The sequence below is a fragment of the Apium graveolens genome, chromosome 3, assembly GCF_009905375.1.
Source record: "Apium graveolens cultivar Ventura chromosome 3, ASM990537v1, whole genome shotgun sequence".
Taxonomy (NCBI): domain Eukaryota; kingdom Viridiplantae; phylum Streptophyta; class Magnoliopsida; order Apiales; family Apiaceae; genus Apium; species Apium graveolens.
Window position 1 is genome coordinate 43,108,689 of NC_133649.1, and position 6,233 is coordinate 43,114,921.

At 40.8% G+C, this 6,233-nt stretch overlaps 2 non-coding genes across 2 annotated transcripts; both read right to left on the bottom strand.

Moving 5' to 3' along the window:
- Window positions 1-370: 370 nt before the first annotated feature.
- Window positions 371-477, bottom strand: LOC141715415 (small nucleolar RNA R71). Its single transcript, XR_012572180.1, has one exon. It is a non-coding gene; the product is annotated as a small nucleolar RNA R71 (small nucleolar RNA).
- A 3,681-nt stretch (window positions 478-4,158) lies between these two features.
- Window positions 4,159-4,265, bottom strand: LOC141716270 (small nucleolar RNA R71). Its single transcript, XR_012572985.1, has one exon. It is a non-coding gene; the product is annotated as a small nucleolar RNA R71 (small nucleolar RNA).
- Window positions 4,266-6,233: the final 1,968 nt, after the last annotated feature.

The window sequence follows — 6,233 nt, forward strand, 5'->3', positions numbered from 1 at the left end:
GCCAAAGGCTTTGATGGACTATTCTCAACCGAAGATCGATGATATTTGGTCTAGCATTGTTCGCCCAACCATCTCGGCTAATACCTTTGGGATCAAGTCGAGCACGATTCAGATGATACAGAACTCAGTTCAGTTTGGGGGTTCTCCGATAGAAGACCCCAACATGCACATCAGAGATTTCATCGAGATCTGTGACACTTTCAAATTCAATGGAGTTTTTGAAGATGCTATTAAGTTGAGGCTTTTCCGATTCTCTCTGCGGGATAAAACTAAGTGCTGATTACATTCTCTACCACCAGGGTCTATCACCAAATGGGAGGATCTTTCTCAAAAGTTCTTAACCAAATTCTTTCCTATGGCGAAGACTGCTGCAATCAGAAACGCACTTACTCAATTTGCTCAGCAATCTGAAGAATCTTTATGCGAGGCTTGGGATCGATATAAGGAGATGCTTAGGAAGTGTCTTCATCATGGGATGCCTGACCAGATGATCATTAATTGTTTCTATAATTTTTTGGGTGCTACTTCTTGACCCATGCTTGATGCAGCATCAGCAGGAGCCTTGTGGGCTAAAAGCTACGATGAAGCTTATGAATTGATTGAACTGATGGCTGCTAATGAATACCAGAATCCTACTCAGAGACTATCTCAGGGTAAGGTAGCAGGAATTCTGAAGTTGGATGCAGCTACTGCTATAGCTGCTCAACTTAAGGCTTTGACGATGAAGGTGGATTCTCTGTCTAATTATGGAGTTAATCAGATCACTAGTGTCTGTGAGCTTTGTGTTGGTGCCCATGAGACTGATTATTGTGCCATTTTTAGTGAATCAACTCAGTTCGCAGCAACCTATACCATCCACCTATCATCCTAACAACCACAATCATCCTAACTTTAGTTGGAGCAACACTCAGAATGCGGTTCAGCATCCTTATCAGCAGTACCCAACAAAGCAGTACAACCCTCCTGGTTTTCAGCAACCGCAATATGCACCAAGACAACAACCCCAGCTGCAACAGGGCAATGAAAAATCTGAACTGGAGGAGTTGAGGCTCATGTGGAAGAGTCAAGCGGGTTCTATCAATACCTTAGAAAATTAAATCGGGCAAATTGCCAATGCCTTGCTAAATCGTCAACCTGGTACACTTCCTAATGACACTGAAGTACCAGGAAAGAGGGAAGCAAAGGAGCAGGTAAAGGAAATTACATTGCCGGGAAGGTTGCAAACCCCGAACATTCTCTTGGTTCGGATGAAGAAGCTGTGGCTAAAAAAGAAGTGCAGAAGGAAGCTGAAGTGAAACCAAGAAAGACTACTATTGAACACACTACTCCTGAGGGTAATACAGGGGATAAACAGACCTATCCTCTACCTCCCTTTCCTAAGAGGCTGCAGAAGAAAAAGCTGGATAAGCAGTTTGAGAAGTTTCTGGAGGTGCTCAAGAAACTTCATATCAACATACCTTTCGCTGAAGCTCTTGAGCAAATTCCTAGTTATGCATAGTTTATGAAAGGTACTCTCTCTCAGAAGGTAAATCTTGATGACTTAGAGACAGTTCCTCTCACAGAAGAGTGTAGTGCTGTGCTGTAATAGAAGTTGCCTCTGAAGCTTAAAGATCCTGGAAGCTTCACTATTCCTTGCACCATTAGAAATGTGTCATTTGACAAATGCTTATGTAACTTGGGAGCTAGCATCAATCTGATGCCTTTGTCAATCTTCAAGAAGTTGGACTTACCGGATCCAAAGCCTACTTATATGACTTTGCATTTGGCCGATCATTCTATTACTTATCCACGAGGCATTGTTGAGGATGTTTTTGTCAAGGTGGATAGACTCATCTTTCCTGCTGATTTTGTAATTCTTGATTTCGAGGAGGATACGAAGATTCCAATAATCTTGGGAAAACCTTTCTTGGCTACTAGCCGAACCTTGATATATGTGTAGAAAGGTGAGCTCACCATGCGAGTGTTGGATCAAGATGTAACTTTTAATGTGTTTAATGCCATGAAATTCCCTATAGAAAATGAGGAGTGCTTAAAGGTGGAGTTGGTCGATTCTGTTAAGTGGCATTTATGATACTTATTTATACTCTAATAAGCTTTGAGTTGGTGTATTTGTACTCAAGTTATTTGTGTTTTAACATGTTTTCAAGTATTTTTGCATTTCAGGCTTTACTTCGTGAATCAGGTGAATTAGCATTGTTTTGATGCTAATATGGTGTTTAGGATGTGCTGGAATAAAAGCTTGAAAGACTGGTTCGAAGTTGCAAGGAATAAAGAAGAAGAAAAAAAGAATTTTTGGCAGAAGGCAGGCGCGCCCGCGTTGGTGTTGCGCGCGGCCGCGCCGGGAGAACAGAAAGTCAGTGCGCCCGCGCTAGTGAAGCGCGCGGCCGCGCTGGGTCGGGATATTAAAATCCTAATTCAACTACAATTTGATTTGCTGGACTCCTGGTATGTATGGACTGCTATATAAATATAATTTAGGTCGTTTTTCAGAGACAATCAAGCAAGGAGAAGACAGCAAGAGACCTTTTGGGCACAATTCAACAAAGGCGAAGACGATCTAGTTTATTCTTGTGAATCTTTATTTAGAGTTGTAATTTGGATGCTTGTTTCTTGTTTTGATGAACCTTTAAACTTGTTTGTACTTTGGTTTATTTATTCGTATAAAGACTACGTTTGCTACATCATGTTTTCATTGGAACCCACATTGGCGATGAGTTCGATTTTGAGCTAATCGTTATCATAGGGTTCTAGCGGATTTATTTATGGATTTCTTTAGTTAAATTAATTGATGCCTTAGTGTGTGGTGATTGTATGATATCCTATTTATGGTTGTGCGTATTCGTCTTGTGAGCATCGCGAACTTATAAGATAGTGTGTTAATTCTTAATGAAGGTGAAAGTGAATTTAAGGATTTAGAACTTGCCATGCTAGCATAGGTTCATATATTGTTATGCATGATTTGTATGTAATTTTAACCATCTTGCTTGCCCTATGTAATCAAGATAGATAACTTGTGCTTAAACCCTTATATTGTCAAATTCTATAGACATATAGGGTCTCAATATAATTGGTGCCTATTCAGCTTCTATCTCTTTTGTGGATGTCTGGTTGAATGGTACTCGTGCAACAAAAGTTTGCGTTTATCAGTTTCGTGTTGTCTGATTAGTGTCATCACCATTGCAAGCTAAGGTTAAGTATAATAAGGTTATTGAATGAAGTATTTAATGAAGTTAGAATCCAATGTTTGTCATATATTAACTCAGTCTATCTTATTCTCGTAGTTACAATAATTAGCTTAATTCTTAGTTATAAACAACCTCACTTTGTTATCGTCTTAGCATTGAATAATAACCATACATTGTTGCTTAAGTGCATGAGTTGATTAGTTAACCAATACAGTCTCTGTGGTATCGAATCTGATTTATATCTTATACTACTTGCAAATACGTATACTTGCGTATAATATTAGCGCGTGTTTAGCGACTAACAAGTTTTTGGCGCCGCTGTCGGGGACTGCAGTGTTAATTATTAGTTTATGTGCTTTCCATCAGTGGTCATTAAAGTTCATTGACTCGGACATTGTTACTTATTTGTTTCTTTGTTTTATTTCAGGTGATCTAGCGAGGGGTGTATACATACGCGTTCGCGTACTCGTAAGAGAACACTGGATAAAGCCGAGAAAGAACTTGTGGTAGTTTGTAGGGAAGTTTTGAGAAAGAAAAGAAGGTAGAAGAAGAAGAGAAAGTTGAAGAGCCAATTTTAGTAGCTATGGGTGATCAAGCAGAAAATCCGAAGGCTTTAATGGACTATTATAAGCCTAAGATTAATGACATTCAGTCTAGCGTCATTGGACCAGCCATCAGGGCTAACACTTTTGAGATCAAGTCAAGCACGATCCATATGATACAGAACTCAGTTCAGTTTGGGGGTTCTTCTATCGAAGATCCCAACACGCACATCAGGGATTTCATCGAGATCTGCAACACTTTCAAGTTCAATGATGTGACTGAAGATGCTATCAAGCTATGACTCTTCCCATTTTCTCTGAGGGAGAAAGCTAAGTGCTGGTTACATTCTTTACCCGCAGGGTCTATAACCACTTGGGAAGATCTTGCTCAAAAGTTTCTCACTAAATTCTTCCCCATGGCGAAAACTGCAGCAATCAGGAATGCTCTTACCCAGTTCGCGCAGCAAACTGGAGAATCTATGTGTGAGGCTTGGGATCGATATAAGGAGATGTTAAGGAAGTGCCCACACCATGACATGCCTGATTGGATGATTATCAACTCTTTCTACAATGGATTGGGTGCTACTTCTAGACCCATGCTTGATGCAGCATCAGGAGGAGCCTTGTGGGCTAAGAGCTACGATGAAGCTTATGAACTTATTGAACTGATGGCTGCTAATGAGTACCAGAATCCTTCCCATAGAATGACTCAGGGTAAAGTAGCAGGAATTCTGGAGTTGGACGCAACAACTGCTATAGCTGCCCAACTTAAGGCTTTGATAATGAAGGTGGACATTTTGGCTAATTATGGAGTTAATCAAATCACTAGTGTCTGTGAGCTTTGTGCTGGTGCCCATGAGACTGATCAGTACGTAATTTCTAGTGAATCAGCTCAGTTCATGAGCAACTTCCAGCGATCGCAACAACATGTGGCAGCCACCTATCATCCTAACAACCGCAATCATCCTAATTTCAGTTGGAGCAATGCTCCGAATGCGGTTCGGCAACCTTATCAGCAGTATCCAACTAAGCAGTACAACCCCCTGGTTTTCAGCAACCGTAATATGCATCTAGGGACACTGAAGTGCCAGGAAAGAAGGAAGCTAAGGAGCATGTAAAGGTAATGACTTTGAGGTCTGGGAAGGTTGCGAATCCCGTACAAACTCAAGAGTTGACTGAAGAAGCTGGGGCTGAGAAAGAAGCAAAGCAGCAGGATGAAGAAGTGGAACCAAGGAAGACTACTGTTGAGCACACTCTACCTGAGGGTAATACAGTTGAGAAACAGATCTATCCTCCACCGCCTTTTCTTAAGAGGCTGCAGAAGAAAAAGCTGGACAAGCAATTCGAGAAGTTTCTGGAGGTGTTCAAGAAACTTCATATCAACATACCTTTCGCTAAGGCTCTTGAGCAGATGCCTAGTTATTCAAAGTTTATGAAAGGTATTCTCTCTCGGAAAGTGAAGCTAGATGATTTAGAGATTGTCGCTCTCACGGAGGAATGCAGTGTTGTGCTACAACAGAAGTTGCCTCCGAAGCTTAAAGATCCAAGAAGCTTTACTATTCCATGTACTATCGGAAAAATGTCTTATGACAGATGCTTATGTGACTTGGGAGCTAGCATCAATCTGATGCCTTTGTCAGTCTTCAAGCAGTTGGATCTACCTGATCCTAAACCGACGTATATGACTTTATAGTTGGCCGACCGTTCTATTACATATCCGCGAGGTATTATGGAGGATGTCTTGGTCAAGGTTGATAAACTCATATTTCCTGCTGATTTTGTAATTCTTGATTTCGAAGAAGATAAGAAGATCCCGTAATCTAGGGAAGACCTTTCTTGGCAACAGGCCGAACCTTGATCGATGTGTAGAAGGGTGAGCTTACAATGCGAGTGTTGGATCAGGATGTGACTTTCAACGTGTTCAATGCTATGAAATTTTCTACTGATAATGAGGAGTGCTTAAAAGTCGAGCTGGTTGATTCGGTGGTCACATCGGAACTTGATCAAATGCTAAGGTCTGACCCATTAGAAAAAGCCTTATTGAGAAATTCGGACAGTGAAGATGACGAAGGTGATGAGCAATTGCAATATTTGAATGCTTCTCCCTGGAAGAGGAAGATCGATATGCCTTTTGAATCTCTTGGAATGGAATAATTGAACAAAGCTCATAAACGCCTCAAGCCTTCTATTAAGGAAGCTCCTACTCTTGAGCTTAAGCCTTTACCTGAACATTTGAGGTATGCTTTTTTAGGTGATGCATCTACTCTGCCTGTTATTATTGCATCTGACCTTTCAGGTAGCGATGAGGAAAAGCTTTTGAGAATTCTGAGAGAATTCAAATCGGCAATTGGATGAACTATAGCGGATATCAAGGGGATCAACCCTTCTTACTGCATGTATAAAATTCTGCTAGAAGAAGGTAGTAAGTCTACTCTCGAGCAGCAAAGAAGACTTAATCCAATCATAAAGGAGGTAGTGAAGAAGGAAATTCTGAAGTAACTAGATG